The sequence below is a fragment of the Canis lupus genome, chromosome 35, assembly GCF_048164855.1.
Source record: "Canis lupus baileyi chromosome 35, mCanLup2.hap1, whole genome shotgun sequence".
Taxonomy (NCBI): domain Eukaryota; kingdom Metazoa; phylum Chordata; class Mammalia; order Carnivora; family Canidae; genus Canis; species Canis lupus.
The window spans coordinates 11,022,219-11,039,794 of NC_132872.1; the positions used below are offsets into that span (position 1 = coordinate 11,022,219).

The following is a 17,576-nucleotide window of genomic DNA, read 5'->3' on the forward strand; positions in this document are numbered from 1 at the left end:
AGATACAGAAATATCTAGACCAGATAATCTGAAGAATAGGGTCGTGGAAAGAATACTACTTATAGGGGCGCCTGGGTGGCTCAGTTGGTTAAATATCTACCTTTGGCTCCAGTCATTACCTCAGGGTCCTGGGATGTAGCCCTGTGTCTGGTACTCTGCTTAGTGGGAAATCTGCTTCTGTCTCTCCCTCTGCCCCTGCCACCTACCCCTCATTGTTCCCGGCTCATGTTCTTCCTCAAATAAAAATTCTTAAAAAGGCTACTGCTTATAATGTCTCAATTAGACACTTCTATTTTGGTGCTTGCAATGAACACAGCCCTCTTCTTGGAAATAAATTGTCCCATCCTTCACCTATAGCCTCCTCTGGAAAACTATCTGTGTGACCACGCTTTTGCCACCCTGCCCTAATCGTGTTCCCTAATTGTGTTCACTTCAGCCCTACCACTATATACTGCAGGGGGTATCTGCTAACTGGGCATTGAATCTATATACTGGCCAATGCAAAATGATAAAATGGACTAAGGAAATTTGTTCTGGAGTTTGAGGTGGAGGTATTACTACAATATGGCTTAGTTAGCAAAGGAAATTGAAGCTGAGTCATGCAGCAAACCCATGAGTTAAGTGGTCTTAAGAAACCTGAGTTGTGAGAAAGCAGGCTGTGACTAACCAGAAGTTATGAAGCTGAAAAAGGGATGCAAAGCTAAGAGGAAGGGATTCATAGTGCAGGCAGCACCAGGAAGAGAAGTGCATATCCTGAGATGGAGATTGCTAGAGAGTAGCTGAGTCATATTTATGATTGACAGATATTAACCATCTCCTGTTCTTCCTGCAGCTTTGCTCTTTTATAATTTCTGCTCTTACTGAGTTTGGAGTTTTCAGGTTTTTTTTTCCTGGCTCACTGAACAATATATGTTCACAGTAAGACCCTATTCTTTGTGGTAAACCTACTTCATAACCAAATTATCCCAATTAAAATGTGTATGATGACTAAGCAGCCAGTTTTCCTTCACACATTCTCAGTTTTATGTATTCCATCCCAGTGTTCACAGATGACCAGCAAGGTTGGATCTGTTAATGGTTTGAAAAAATATGATTGTTGTATTCTTTGCTGGCCTAATATAGTTTGCAGAGAAGTAAAGAGGGGAGAGAGAAGGAAGGAGTAAAGAAAGTTGGGGAGCAGAGGAGGAGGGTAGGAGGGATAGACGAAGAAAAGGAAGAAAAAAAAGACTGAAAGAAATAAGGAATAAAAAGGTCGAAAGATTTGCATAGGAAGAATATGATCCAATAAGTGGTGAGCAAATCCACTTAAGTGCATTTGGAGTTTAGGGAGATTTGTTCACCGAGGTACCTGGGTAGCTCAGTCAGTTGAGCATCTGACTCTTGGTTTCAGCTCAGGTCATGCTCTCAGAGTCCTAGAGTTGAAGTCTTGTTGGGCTCTGGGCTCAATGGGGTTCTGCTTGAGGACTCTCCCTCTCCCTTCCCTGCCCCGGGCTTGCACTCCCTTTCTCTAAAATAAATAAATAAATAAATTTTAAGAAAAGATCTGTTCACCTATAATAAGTCTTTTAAAGTTACCATCTGTCAAAAGGAATAAGTCAATTTTGAAAAATTTTGCCTGCCCAAATACACAGGTCCTAAATCTGGGTAAATAATATGCCTCCAAGTATAATGTAAAATAAGCAGTCTCAAACACGATTAAGAGAGAGGTGGTGTTTGCATGTGACTTGTGTACCAAGAATCCATCTACTATTAATATTGTCTAAAAAAATGCATTAAGCCTCCATATAGAGCCCAGAAAAATATTAAGGAAAAAATGTCTGGATGTCCCTAGTTGAGTTCACATAAAGGAGGCAGGCATATTTCCATATAACAACTCAATGGAATAGTTATAGCCACTTCAATAATACAATACAATAAAATTTATTTTTATATTGAGTCATAAAATTACTATGCCAGAAGTGGTCAATAGTTTATCAGTTCTCAAAATGGCTAGTGTAGGTTGTGGCTGGGAAAGGTGTAAAATCCCTCAAATGTGTCTAATTATCCCAAACTGTAGGCCCAAGGGAAATATTCTCCTAACCCTTTCTGTTGATCAGTTTATGTTATAAAACATATGGGTTGATGACCCTTACAACATAGTTTTGCTTCAGTGGATAATGTAACTACAGATCTCTTTTATTGTACTATAAATACTCTGTCTTCCCTTGAAAGAGTATTGCATTCATCCTGTGTCTTTCTCAAATTATTTTCTTGTGTCATTATTTCACATATTAACTGAACATCACTAAGCCCTATTTAGAAGGAATGGATTCTGGAAAAGAACTTTTGAAAATGCCTTCGGCTTCAGAGCATGGAAATTTGTTGAAAATAACTGGGACCAAATTTAAATTCCAAACCCTGTCTCACCAACAGTCCCAGATTAGAGGAAAAGGAAAGGTTTAGAAGCCATTTATGCCTTTTTTCTTCAGGCTTTAAGAATAAGTGTGTGTGTGAGAGAGAGAGAAAGAGAGCAGCTCTGAAACATTAACACTGAGATGAAAGAATGAAAATCAGGGTACTTAAATTTGAACCCAAGTTCCATCACTTACCAATTGTGTGGTCTTAGCTAATCCTTCAATTCCATTTTCTCAGCAGTAAAGTATCAATAATAGCACCTTCCTAATAGAGTTGTCATGAAGATCAGTGAGCAAGAGCCTGAAATGCCCCTCACGTGGTACTTGGCACCTAGTAAGCAACTAGTAGACGTCAACTGCTAAAAATGACCATAGCTGTTCTTTTTCTTTTTTTTTTTTTGTAAGATTTTATTTATTTATTCATGAGAGACACAGAGAGAGGCAGAGACACAGGCAGAGGGATAAGTAGGCTCCCTGCAAGGAGCCCAATGTGGGACTCAGTCCCAGGACCCCGGGATCATGACCTAAGCTAAAGGCAGATGCTCAACCACTGAGCCATCCAGGAGTCCCCAGACCATAGCTATTCTTGATGTAACTTGTTTTTGTATGTAGAGAGAGTGATTTCCTTTTTTAATGTCCCCTATGGAAAGATATCCTCACAAAGAAATCATTGAAAGAGGTAAGGGGCAGCCTTGGGTCAGAAAACTCTTACATTAAATAAGGTTGAGGGATGCCTGGGTGGCTCAGTTGGTTAAGTGTCTGCCTTTGGCTCAAGTCATGATCTCAGGGTCCTGAGGAGCCCCACGTCAGGCTCCCTGCTGAATGGGGAACCTGCCTCTCCCTCTCCCTGCCACTCCCCCTGCGTATGCTCCCTTGTACTCTCTCTCTCTGTCAAATAAATTAATAGAAACTTTTTTTAAAAAGAACAAAAAGAAGAAAAAGAAGGTTGGAAAAAAAAACTGCATAGCCCAGATGCCCTCATAATGATCCTAAAGGCAGGAGGAGAAAACTCTGAAGGCAGATGAAGGAACAAACGTTGAGTAAATTTATCCAAGTGTAGTATTCCATGCACTGCTGGCTTATGATACTCCTGTCACATGCTCCTGCTCCCACTACATTGAAGGCTGGGTTTGGGGTGGCAAACGGTGAAAGGAAGAGAAAAACCATCCTTTTTTTTTTTTTTCATTGAAATATAATTGACTATAATATTCTCTTAGGTATAGGGCATAATGATTTGATATATGTATATATTGCAAAACATATTAAGCCTAGTTAATATTATTAATAGATTACCACATTAAGCTTAGTTAATATTCAGTATCAAGAAGACAGTAGACAAAAGATGCAGAAAACAGGGTGGAGAGAAGCAGGTGAGAGTGAGGATAAATGACATTCAAGCTTTGTCTCAATATTGGATTCCTGACCCATCGTGACCATGATTTCTGAGCAATACAATCAGCTAGATGCCACGGCCCCCTCAGAGAATCTAGTACTTCTGGCTTGTGCCAACTGTCCTGTGTGCTGACACAGCTGTACAAAGGGAGAAATGGAGGAACGTCTAACTGGTGGTATGGATTGATGCCTCTCCAGTGCTATTAATTACTGCCATTGTTTCCAAGGGCTGCCACACTGGAAACACAATAGCAGTTTTCTTACACATTTACCTGAAAGACTGGTGTCTGACATCATTTCAGAGGAGTAGAGGTTGGGGTTATAAGCATAATGTATTGTTTTGCTGACATATGCCAATGTTTGGAAAGTCTTCCAATTTTAAAGGAGGAAAAAAAAAAAACAACATAAATTGTAGTCAAAGGAAAAAAAAAAAAAAACACAAACCGTTGTTTGGTTTTCCATCTTCCCTGGGGAGCAGCTGCTGATTTCACTCTAATTTTAGCTGCTATTGCTTTGAGCTAAACTTTCCATTTTTATTAAAAAAAAAAAAAACTTTGAGTCTAGAGGATTACAAGCTCCTGTGCTTTTGATTTTTAATAAAAAGCGAGCATTTACCTCTGAACAGTAGCAGCAAGAAAGGGAATTAAACCGGAGGCTAGTGAGCTGACCTTTAGAGGGGTGCCGATCCAGAGGGAGATGAGAAATTTAACACACATCCCTTTTCTTTCTCATGTACACACTCTCCAGTTAATATTCTTCTTTTTATATTTATTTAAATGGGGGAAATCATTTGATTTTTTTTTTAATCTGTGTGCACTAATGTTTGCGTTGCATGAATTGCCTGAGTGGATGAAAGTCCTTCCAAGTGCTATGCCTACTGGTATGGTTGGATTTTCATATGTAATATGAAATGAATGTTGATGGTGCTGATAAGATATAGAATAGAAAGAGAAATCACATATCCATCTCTATACAAGACTACTGAATGGGGAATCTGGGGTGATGCATGACACAGTGAAACTAATCGCTCCAGCATGGCTGACAAAATACTACTTGCAACTGGGAATATGTATACCCAAATTGCAGGGAAATCTCATTCTTGAATCTGTTCACTTTTTTATAGGAGAAAGGAAGCATAGTAAATTTAGTCTAATTTGCATATCACTTTTCTGTAAAACAAGTATATTCCTGTGACATTAAATGAATACCACTGTGTAAAGAAAAATGGGCTATGATCCATGAATTCAGTTTACAAATTACTGTTTGCTACTCCCCAGTCCTCCCCCACCACCAATTCTAGGCAACAATATTTTGTTTCTGTCAAGGAGCTCACCTGTAACTAGCTTAGGATACAAAATGTTGAGCCTCAAACTCGGCCTTCTACTTCTTTTGCTTTCCTTGTTCTCCGTTTCTCCTACCTCTTGTGAAAAGAGTCCCAGCCCGGGAGAGTAAAGGTTGGGAGTTTGCATTTCTATTTGAATTCATCGATAGCTTTACTTCTCTCTGTCAAATGGATCACTACTCTTACAGAATTTAGTTCTCTTTATCATCGAAAAACGCTTCACTTGCAGAGAAAATATTTAAAGAAATACTTGTTAGAGTATCCAAACATAATGTATTGCATGAGTTTTGTTTTCATGACTTTTACCTTCACATGGTTATTGGCATTAGTTAGATGTGTACATTGAATCCTGTCTGAGTTGTGTTTAATTACTTTTGTTATTTAATTTATAATTTCAAGTTAGCTAAAATTATACTATGGGATAATGGAAACCTCTCATGGAGCTAATTAGACGACTAAGGATCATTTATAAAGGTCAGGCTGGCAGTTGGCTTGGGAGAAGGAAGTTCATTGGCTAGAGAATAGCAGTGAAAGGACAGTCTGTACAGAGTTAGAGAATCTCAGACTGGAAGAGCATTAGAGATGGTCACGCCCAAACCTTTCCTTCTCTGGGGATAGAGATTAAATGGAAACAAAGTTCTACATCTTCCTGTGACTTGCTATGAATTCTTTAGATGAGTCATTTAATTTCCCAATATCTGGTTCATATAATCTATCATTAAAACCCTAGCTTTTGATTAGTGCCATGTAGGTTGTCCAAAGAGTTGATGCAACTTTGCTGCCGTAAGTGGTAAGTGTGTTTTCTTTCTTTTTCTTTTTCTTTTTATTTTTTTTATTTTTTTTTTGGTAAGTGTGTTTTCTTAAAACGATGTATGTATGTATGTATGTATGTATGTTTGTATGTATTTGAGAAAGAGAGCGAGCGTTCACCTGAGTGAGTGCACGGGAGGAGGATGGGCAGAGAGAGGAGAAGAGAAAATCCAAAGCAGACTCCCCACTAAGTGCAGAGCCTGACTTGTGGCTCGATCTCATGACCTTGAGACCATGACCCCCGCTGAAATCAAGAGTCAGACACTGAACCAACTGAGCCATCCAGACACCCTATGAGTATTTTATTACTGAATTTATGGAAGACACTTATCTTCACAGTTTAAATGAAGACATTTGTGACTTTTTACATGGATTCTTGATCCAGTTGCTCACTTACAAAACCTCTTTTCCTGCTACTAATTAAAGATGAAAATCATGGAATCTGTTTCCTTCATTTTCTCTTTCAACATCATGCAGACTAGATTGCATTCTTCTCATCACAAGAACAGTACTCATGTAAATCACTCAAGCATCCCTCCAGTCAGTGTTCCTCTTCTCTACTTTCATTCTCCTTCACTTCATTTTGATATTAACTCTTATTAACTCATAGTTACCACCTCATATTTGAAGCACACCTATTTTATTTGCTTTCCTATACTGCCCCACCCTATTTTCTCCCAAATATCTTTCCCTACATTCATTTATTCCACAGCCATTTATGATCACCTACAGTTTGCCAGGGATTTTGCTGGGCATGGAGGGTATATAATGAATAATAAATGATTCCTGAAACAACCTAAAAAATATAAGAGGGAGAGAATTCTGTAGGGAATATAGAATTGTGTGATACAGTATGAAATCCTGCTCACAAGTAAATCCCAGTGATCAGTAGTTTCAATCCAGCATCTTACTGCTTCACTAGGACCAATGATGGCTCCATCTTACTCAAATGATCACATCTCAACTCTTTAACCTATGGTCAAGGTCCTATATCAAGTGTCCTTTTTTCATCCATTAGTCTGTATTCGTCCCTAGGTCTCCCCACAGAGACATAGTTGCTGTCGTCTCTATGACTTGGTTGTCTATCCCAGATTCACTTGATTTTCTCCAACTGCTCAAACAGTACTTTCTTTCCTAACCCTTTTCCCTTTGAACACTTGGGATTTTTATTTGACTACATTGACTTTCCTCCCCTTTCTGAACACTGTTAGCTTCTGAACATGCCTTTGTAGTCCAAAATTTAGCTATTTATCATATACCAAAGACACATCAAGGACATGAGCTCTGGGGTCATCATTTACTAATCGAGTGATGGCTCCATGTTTCTATTTTCTCCTCAAAAAAATAAAGATAATAATAGTTTCTACATCCTGGAGTTCTGGACAGGATCAAAGGAGGAAATAGGTAGGTAGGTAAATGACAGAAAAGTAGAGATATTCCTTCATCACTTAGAACAGTTCTTGAAACAGTAAACACTCAGCAAAATGTCAGATGCTATTATTATTGTATATTTACATTTGTAAATTACTATCCTCTGGGTATATGTCTTATACCTTTAAGCATAAATTTTTAAAGATAGTCTCTATATTTTATTTCTTCTGTAGCCAATAGAGAGCTGTCTATGGTGCTTGTCATATAACAGACAATAAAATTGACTGATTGTGGTCTTTAACAGCTATTTTTTTTTCCCTTTGGCTCTGTCTCTGCCCCAATATAGATTCATAGATTTCCCTCCTCTACTTTTTAAAAACATATACTATGTGCTATGTGTCTCAGTTTGAGAGGCTGTCTAAAACTAGTATAGAACTAGAAAAAGAAAGCAGAGATGAGACTGCGCCCCTGATATAACAGGGGAAATATTTGATCCTTAAAGTGACTTAAGGAAGAAGTGAGCATCTGAATGAATTTTGGAGGCTTGCTAAATAGAACTTGAGACGTAGACATTAGGATATGGGTCGAGTCATTCCAGATGGATGGGCTGAAATGAGCAAAGTCTGAAAGGCCAGAAAGCATCGAGATAGGTTTGGGAAAATTACAAATCATTCAGTTTAGTGGGTAAAACATAGTACTGGAGAAAAAAAAAATAGGAATTTGGGTGAAATACTGAATTTTAGGGTCAGTCTTTTTAAGCCTGAGTGATATTTTTATCTGATTTATATTTTTTAAATATCATCGTTTGGTAGATTAAACAAAAACCTAGAATTCAATTTTTCTTTCTCAGAATTATGAGACTCTTTTTTTTGTTGTTTTGTTTTTAAGGGGAAATGATTCATTCTTAGGCCTTATATATGACATGTTTGAATAAGAGGAGTTCAGCTTTATATAAATGTTGACAGCTCTAAAAACAGCAGTACTAATGGTCAAGCTAAGCTCTCCATACAGCAACCCCAGAGGGCTTCCAGAAGCAGGCAGGGGAGTTCTGAGTAAGAAATGGCCCCTGGAACTACCTTATCTGTCTTTACCAGTTAAACCCACAACTATTTTCTGGCACAGCTAGTTTCCATAGATACCATTGTGAGTTTTATTTTCCTTTTATTAAGGTGGACTCATTTCACATTTTACAGGATGGAAAGTGCTAGGTAGGGATTCTTCTCTGAGCTCCCACTGCATTTCCTTTTTAACTTTATTTTAGTATTTGGCATCTTGTGGTGTAATTTATCTGTTTATGTGTCTTTCTTCCCCACCAGCCTGTGAGCTCTATCAGGAGTTTCTTGAAATCTTTGCCGTGTTTCAGGCATTGTACTAACGGTTTCACGTAGATAATTTATTCACGTTCATAACAGTTTTATGAAGTGGATACTATTGTTAATCTCATCCTATAGAGAGAGAACTGATGTATAGGGAAGATAAGAAAATTATCCAGCTTGTATAATTAGTAGATGTTAGACCTAGGATTTGAACTCAATGTAATTCCAGAGCTTTGGCTCTCAAGTATCATATCATATCATGCAGAAAAGACTGTCAATTGAATGTGTGAATAAATGGAACAAATGTCATTATGTGCATTTTTGGTAGAAAGAGCATTGAATAGGGAACTAGGAAACCTGACCTCTAGTCCCAGTTCTGCTTCAAACTTAGCTGGGTGACCTTGGGCAATTATCTTAACTTCTTTGAACCTCATTCCTTTACTTGGTTATTGTGAAAATTCAGTAATATGACGTGTGAAAGCACAAGGCCTGGTATATTCTAAGTTTTTATAAATGCTAGTTTTTCTTTCTTTCTCACCCTTCTTTGCCCTGAGAAGCCTGTGAACCAACCTTGACTTTTCTAAAGCATATGACATCCTGTCTCAGTCTATGCCCACCCCCCAGGGGCCAGAAGGTCCTTGCCCGCACTTGAAGGAGGGAGAACATGGGCAGCAGCAGATGATTATTGAGAGAGCAGAACTCACTGAGGTTATTGCAGCTGCCACTTCAATGACCGATGATGGCAAGGGGCCACCACATCAGGGCAGGGCTCCACGTGTCCATGCTGGGTGCACCCGCCTCAAGTCACTCTGTATCTCTAATGTGAGTTACACATGTAATTATCCAGGCAGCAGGCTAAAATATCTCCACAGATAGCAAAGTTTCATCAGCAGAAGGGCATATTTTGTTTCATGTGACTCCAGCAGAGCACTGCCAAGTGTGATAAAGCTGTGGTGATTAATTGAAGGACAAGTTAGAAAGTCATGGAATAATATGTTGTCCCTATGGCCAGGCCTCCATGGGTTAAGCAAAGCAGAAGGTTAAGGAACACACCTGAGTCTTTCAGAAAAAAAAGATATTCCACAAATCATTTTTAGCTAGGAGTCCTCACTAGAAGGCTTTTCCAAAGAGCTCAGAGTCCATATTTTTGCGACTAAGTCCTTAATATTGACTAAAACTATCACTGCAAAATAAATCACATTTTATTATTTCTTTCTTTTATTTTTTTTAAGTTATTTATTTGAGAGAGTGAGAGAAGGAATGTCTGGGGGGCAGAGGGAGAGATTAGCACAGAGCCTGATGTTGGCAGACCTCATGATTCTGAGACCACTACTCAAGCTGAAACCAAGAGCTGGATGCCCAACTGACTGTGCCATCCAGGTGCCCCAGAAATCATATTGCAGATAAAATTTTGTTGGGGAGCAATGGAATGAGTGAAATGCACATATTCTGTGAGTTAGGTGCATGCCTATAGAGTAAAAGAAACACATATACATGTTTGCAAAGACACTGAAAAAATCATTTCAATAAAAACTTTATTATTCTCTTATTTCGTTATTGTTCTTCCATTAGGTTGACCTCAGGTTCCTGACAGGAATCCTCTTTTGTATGTATGTATGAGGCTAGAGACCATACTTCTTGTAAGGAGTATAGACAGCTGCTATGCCCTGTGTAATCTTGTGCACTCCAGAACTGCTCGTGAGAATTGTGGATAGTTTAAAAGGCATAGAACATGGAAGAAAAAAAAAACAAGGAAAAGGAAAAATGAAATAGATTATGAAAAAAATGTGAGGAAGAAGGAAGACTGGAAATAAAGAATTCCAAATGGAAAAGAGGGGAAGGAAGGAGGTGAGCATGGTCAGGAGGGGTATGTGCCGCCAGCAGTCATCTATGGTGCCACATAGTGACTGACTCTGTCAAGGATTCTTAGACTGACTCTTGGGATATTAATGATCATATTCGACTTAGGATATTTACATCATATTCTCTAAATAGGTCAAAGGAAAGTCCAGAGACCATCAGGGTTGCTGAGCCAACATTTTTTTTTTTAAGATTTATTTATTGGGTAGAGAGAGAGGAAGAGAGAGGGAGAGAGAGAGAGAGAGAGAGAGCCCTCAAGTGAATGGAGGGGACAGAGGGAGAGAGAGAGAGAGAGAGAGAGAGAATCTCAAGTAGACTCCTTGCTGAGTGAGGAGCCTGATATGGGATCTGAGCCAAGGCTCATGACCAAAGCTAAAACCATGAGTTGGATGCTCAAACAAGTGAGCTACCCAGGTGCCCACTTAGCCAACATTTTTAAGGAGGACTTTATGCCTGACCTGCTACTTCTTTTACTGCCATCTCTACCCAATGCCCATATAAATACATTGTTCATGATCTGGCACAGTGTTATCATTTTTGTTTTAATTTTTGCCTTTTTTGGGGGGAACTGGTAAGAAGAGAGAAATGGGAATGTACTGGGGCGTTTTGAGTGGTGAAACCAAAGGGTTGAGATACACAGATCTAGACCATCTTTTACCTGCTTATTGATGAGAATGCAACTGAATCAAAGTTATTATTTGTTGATAGATTGCATCTTTTGCTTCACTTTCCTACATGGCCACTCTATCTCAGATGAAGATTAGATCACTTGGTACCATTTACTCCTCATACAAGCATTAGTTGTTGCTCAGGGCTTTATTTTTTTTTAGATTAAGTAGATTGTTTTAGTTTGTTCCTTCATTCAGTCAAAAGGTATTTATTGAATACTACTAATACAACCACTACCACAACTACAGCCCTGAGTTACCATTTATTAAAAATGGATATTATGGTTTACCTGCTTGACACATCATCTTATTCACAGTTTATAACAAACCTTTGATGTATATATAATTATGTAAGCAACCAGGGCTCACATAAGTTTTATAATTTTCTAAAGTCATGGTGTTTATAGTGGTAGGGCTAGAATTCAAACTGAGATATATCTGGCTCTAGAGCACTTTCTACATCACCATGCAAGAAATAGGGTTAGGCCCATACAAAAAAAAAAAAAATACAAATACAAATAAATAAAATAAAGCACTATCCTCTAATTTAAAATTTACTGTATGAAAAAACAGATCTATAAATAACTCTAATTCATTGTAAATGGTGTTGAATGTTCTGAGCAGTGATTTTTCAAATGATGCATCAGGATCACTTGGGGGCATTTATTAAAAATGTAGATTCCAGATTGCAACCAAAAACCCTGGGTTGGGGCCCAGGAATCTATTATTTAAAAAGAAAAATGTGTGAAAATCTCCACTGATTCCAAAGCCCAGCCAACTTTGAGAACTAAAGTTAATCCTAATAGTTAAGGCAAGGGACGCCCGGGTGGCTCAGCGGTTGGGCGCCTGCCTTCAGCTCAGATCCTGATCCCATGATCAGGGATCCAGTCTCACATCAGATTCCCTGTGGGGAGCCTACTTCTCCCTCTGCCTGTGTCTCTACCTCTCTCACTCAGTCTGTTTCTCTCATGAATAAATAAATAAGTCTTTTTTTAAAAAAATAGTCCAGGCTATATATTATACCTTCTAATAAGAAGGGGTAAAGGGTAAAATAGATTCAACAAGAAGAAGTGGAGGTTGTGGAAGGCTATATGAGGTTGTTTAGTTAATAATTTCCAGGGTTATCTAAGCCTTTGAAATCACATCATGATTTTTGGAAAATAGTTGTCAGTAACTTTAGACTAGCATCTACCAATTCTATAAATGACTATCCTTAACCTTTGCTGGCTTGAATAGATCTCATGTGTTAAGGTACACTTAAATTGTTGTACTTTGTAAAAGGAGGGCACGTGATGTGATGAGCATTGGGTATTATACCATATACTGGCAAATTGAATTTAAGTAAAAAAAAAATTGCACTTTGCTATCATAATTAGATGTTCTAACCTTTCAATTTACTTGGGATAGTAATCTAGTTACTAGATTGTATGAAATCTACATTTTGTATGAAAACAAAACAATATATAATCATTATCATCATTATTATCAAGTTATAACTGTCAACATTTTTGCTTAGACACTATTTGTATATGATCAAGGCACTTCACCTCTCTGGGCCTAGACTTTTCATCTGTGTAATGAGGAAGTTGGACTAAATAACTTAAAGTTGTGAAAATACATGTAGTCAAGATCTTGGGCTGTCATCCCTAGTAAGCTATTCCCCTAAGACATTTTTCTTTCCAGTTGGGAAACTTCTTCATAATTCAGTAAATATAGAAAGACTATTTCAAAGGCCAGCTCTGGAATAACTAGGAATCATTCTGGGCAGACTTGAGGCTTGTGTCTGAAAAGCTATATATACAGAAAGCCTAGAGGATCGAAATAGTCCAGAACATTTCAGGACTGGACAGCTGATGAGTGGGTAAAGGTTGCCTGTGCCTCACTCTGTCAGCTTGTCATTTTAATGAATATCAGAATCACCCACACACCAAATCGAGAAGCCAAGGACCTCATCTTAGCTGAGAGTGAGCCCCTCTCAGAACCTGGCTCTTGAAACAGTTTCAGTAGCTAAAAGTTCCACTCCCGCCAGCCGCTGCGAGGACTCCTATTGCAGGAATTCTGCGACCTCTCTTGTCCTTGATTATAATATAGGCGAAAAACTGCCTCAAAAAGATAAAGATACGTTACATGATTTACAGTCTGACCTTAAGATGCTCTTGACGGTATGTCTGAAGGAAAAGAAGGAACGACTGTTCCCAGACAGGTTGAGTTCTTTCCTTATCAGAAGGGTTAAAATAAATATTCTTTCTCTTCTGTGCCTTCCTAGTATTTCTCTGGCTGATAAAAGGGGAGATCTGAGTTTTGGACTGAGAGTTATGGGGAAGCAAATCTGAAGAGATGGAACAGACTTTTTTTTTCTTTGCCAGTGCACATGAAGTGTGAGTTTGCAGCAAAAGAGAAAGAAGGACTTGTCGATTAGAAAGGGGGTTGGCCTGGAAAGGGAGAGTCACTAAAGCAAGGGCAGTAATGCCCACCAAAGCAATAGTGAAGGAAAGTCTTGGCTGGCAGGCTAAGCATTCTAGCAATAAGACAAGTTTGTATTGTTGGCCAGATTATCATAACCAGATGCCATGAAACGTTTGACTCATCCAGTCATTCTCCTTGTTCTGATTTTGTGCCCTCTAAACCAAACTCAGATCTAATGTTTTTCCAATGAGGAAAGGACGCTCACCATGCTGGAAGCCTATGTGAGAATTTTCTTTTCCATTATAAAATAATAAACCGTCATTCTTTTTTGAGTGCTTAAGTGTTCACTTGGCTAATGAGCAAATGCTCATGCTAAAAACAGTGACTAGTTAAAACTGTACTGTTTAGTACAGGAAGTAGTCACTAACCAAATATAGCTATTTAAGTTTAAATTAATTAAACATAAGTCAAAACTTAAACTCCTTTAGTCAATACAAACCATGTTTCGAGTGCTGAAAGCCACATGTAGCTAGTGACTACCATACTGAATAGTGCAGATTATCAAACATTTCCATTATCCAGAAAGTTCTGTTGGGCACTTTTAGAAAACTTAGATTAGATTAGAATTAGATTAGAATTCTCAATTCCTTTGTCAGATCATTCTTGGTAATATGCTGTGCCTCAGTTTGCCTTTGAAATAGAAGAAGGATGCTGTCAACCAAACAGGAATTATGTGGGCATTTTTAATGTAATTGCTAATTGATGCTTTATAAATAGAACAAAGAAGAGTGTTTGTATATTTAAATATTAATGTGAATAACACTCCTCATTTTCATCGTGTTCCATAGGAACCCTATTTAATAGTTTTAAACCTCTCCATCATTCCAACAACTTCTTTGTAAAATGAGGTGGAGGGAAACACTGAAAGGTTGTCCTTGATCTTGTCAAAGAATTATAGGCTACTATAAATTTGTAAAATGTCTAATATTAAACATGAACTTCTGTGGGGTGCCTGGATGGTTCAATTGGTTAAGCGTCTGCCTCTGGCTCAGGTCATGATCTCAAGGTCTTGGGATCAAGCCCCATGTCTGGCTGCTTCTCCCTCTGCTTCTCTCCCTCCCCTCTCAGCCCCACCCCACGCTCTCTCTCTCTCTCAAACAGATAAATAAAATCCCTAAAAAAAATGTGAACTTCTGAATGAGCCAAGCTTTACTCACAAAAGTACTAATGATGATACTTTATATTTGTGTACTACCTTTCCAAAATGCCCTCATGTGCATTCTTTAATTGATACTTAAAATAACCCTCTGGAGTAGACTCCAGGGCGCAGGAGGGGGGAGCAGGGTGTGTATTTTCATCCCTATTTTACAGGCTCAAAGAAGTTAAGTTACTTTCTCAAGGTCATATGGTTTGAGTGTCAGCAACAGAACTTCTGACTTCTAAGTTCATTTTTGATTCTGTTTTACCACGCTGTTCAGTTATCAGGATAAGTACTATATTTTAGAAAAGTCAACAATAGAAAGAGAATGGGAATGTTGAGGATTTGGAGTCATGAGATATGGGCTGAAAATATTCCCCCTTCTTCCTCTGGGCCAAAGAAGCACTCTTGAACCTTTGGAAGTCACAGGAGAAAAACTACTTTTCATCTTTCTTTCCTACCTACTTGACTCATAGAACATAGCTTGCGTTCATTTCATTCATTAATCCAATGGGAATGAGCACTTTTCCTATGCCAAGCACTTGCCAAGCTGTGGGAGATATAAAGCAGAACAAAACAAACCACTAATATTGAGGGAGCTACATTTTGATGGGAAAAGGGATAAACCTTGATTACCATCCTGTAGCATCGATGCTAGCATAGTGCTTATTACAAAATGCTCTGACAGTGCAAGGGAAAGGGTGATTCTTTTTCTTTTTTTTTTTTTTTAAGATTTATTTAGTTGAGAGAGAAAGAATAGAACTAATGAAAGAGAATATGAGTGGGGCCAAGAGTGGCAGAGAGAGAGGGAGCAGGCTAAGCACAGAGCTCAATGTGGGGCTCCATCCCAGGACTCTGAGATCATGACCTGAGCCGAACATAGATGCTTAACTGACTGAACCACCCAGGTACCGCAGGGTGATTAGTTCTGTCTAGAGGTGGGTGGTCATGAAAAACCTCCATATTCTTTTTAGGTGACATGTGAGCTGGACCTTAGAGGGTAAGTGGGAGCTAACAGGTAAAATTTAAAAGGAGAAGCATTGGGGTACCTGGGTGGCTCAGTCGGTTGGGCATCTGCCTTTGGCTGACATCATGATCCCAGGGTTCTGGAATCGAAGCCTCCGTGGGGCTCCTTGCTCAGCAGGAAGCCTGCTTCTCCCTTTCCCTCTGCCTATAGCTTCCCTTGCCTTCTGTGTCAAATAAATAAATAAAATTTAAAAAATAAATAAAAGGAGAAGCATTTCTAAGTAGAATAAATACCATGAGCAAAATTATGTTGATTCAGAACAAATTAAAACAGTAGTCTGTATTGTACTAACTCTAATCCTGGCATTTTGTAAATATATTAAAAATCTCTTCATCCTTAAAACAACACTAGGAGATAGTTACTGCTCTTATCTGCATTTTAGAAATAAAAGGAACTGTGGCTCAGAAAGGTGAACTAATTTACTCTAGGTTCAAATATCTCATAACTGTTATAATCAGGAATCAAATGTGCTCAGCCAAATTCTAGCAATAGTGCTCTTAACAACGTAGTGGTGATAATAATGTATAGTCAATTTTATAACCTGATTTTTCTTCCTTTTTATGGTATATCATAAGCTCTTTCCCAAGTCATTAGAATTCTTTATAAATGCTGTTTTAATAGTATAAGGACCCATCTTGCTGATGTATTATAATTTGTTTAACTAGTCCTTTATTGTTGGACATTAAGTTGTCTCCAATTTTTTACTATGTTGTATAAGAGTGCATGACTATTTTTGTGATTCAGAATTTTCTTCCACAGTCTCAACCTTCACAGACTCACAGAAAGCCCCAGAGATTTCCTTGGTTCTAGCACCAGACTGAATGTGCTCTCTTTTGGATTATTCTTTTTGGAATTATCTTTAGTGTATTGAACAACACTAAGTTGCTACTTCTAAAGTCCCAGATATTTCCAGGCCTCTGCTACCTAGTTAGAATATTCTGAATGATTACAAATTAGTTTTAATATTAACCTAAGAAAAATATAATTAAGAAAGCAAATCAACTGAAAATGTTATTACAAACCCAAATAGAGGTGATTTTTGGATTATCTGCTCTTCTGAATTACTTATTACATCGCTCTGTCCATTTGAGTGCTGGCAGTTTTTGATTGCTCTGCCCTATGTCAAATTTGGCAGAGAGAAATGTGAAGGTTTAGGTTAAGATGTGAGGTTTTTTTTTTCCCCCTAAATTAATGCAATTAAAATTACTAAGCTTCGCTTGACCCATACTGATTGTATATCTCTTTTCTTGCTTGGCGATGGCATCCATTTTAAGGGAAAAACCTAGAAATGCTGAGCAAAGAACACACACCCTTCATTTCCAAAAGGTTCATTTCCCACTTCTGCTTTAGATTGACAATGAGTTGTAGTTCAAAGGCTGCCCTGCAGGAAAGCTCATATACCCTATAATTTAGAGGGCCTGAGACGCCTCATGGGAAACTTGGTAAAACATTCTATTTAGAGACATGCCTGCTGATATGACACATATTTTTATAGTTATACCTCTTTATTGCTGGGACATAAAACCTGTTTTCACTCAAAATGTGCCTGCTTTCAGAAAATAGAATAAGAGACATGCAGAAAACAACAATTCTATTATCGTGTATTATAACTTTTGTTTTATAGTTCTCTTCTGCAACTCATCTCTTTGCCTTGTAGCTATGGAGTCTGGACAGGAAAATCTACACATTTCTTCCACCAAGCCCAGAGATGAGCCCCAAGTTAAAGACTAGTAATACCTGCTTTGAAGGACAGCTCTATAGCCCTCATGAGCTTTCAACCAGTTAGGCCTTCC

General features: G+C 38.3%; 1 protein-coding gene across 5 annotated transcripts in view; it reads left to right on the plus strand.

Annotated features, from left to right (window-relative positions):
* The window catches only part of LSAMP (limbic system associated membrane protein), a 637,815-nt gene that overhangs the window by 113,329 nt on the left and 506,910 nt on the right, over positions 1–17,576 (plus strand). The gene's annotated exons all lie outside the window — the stretch shown is intronic.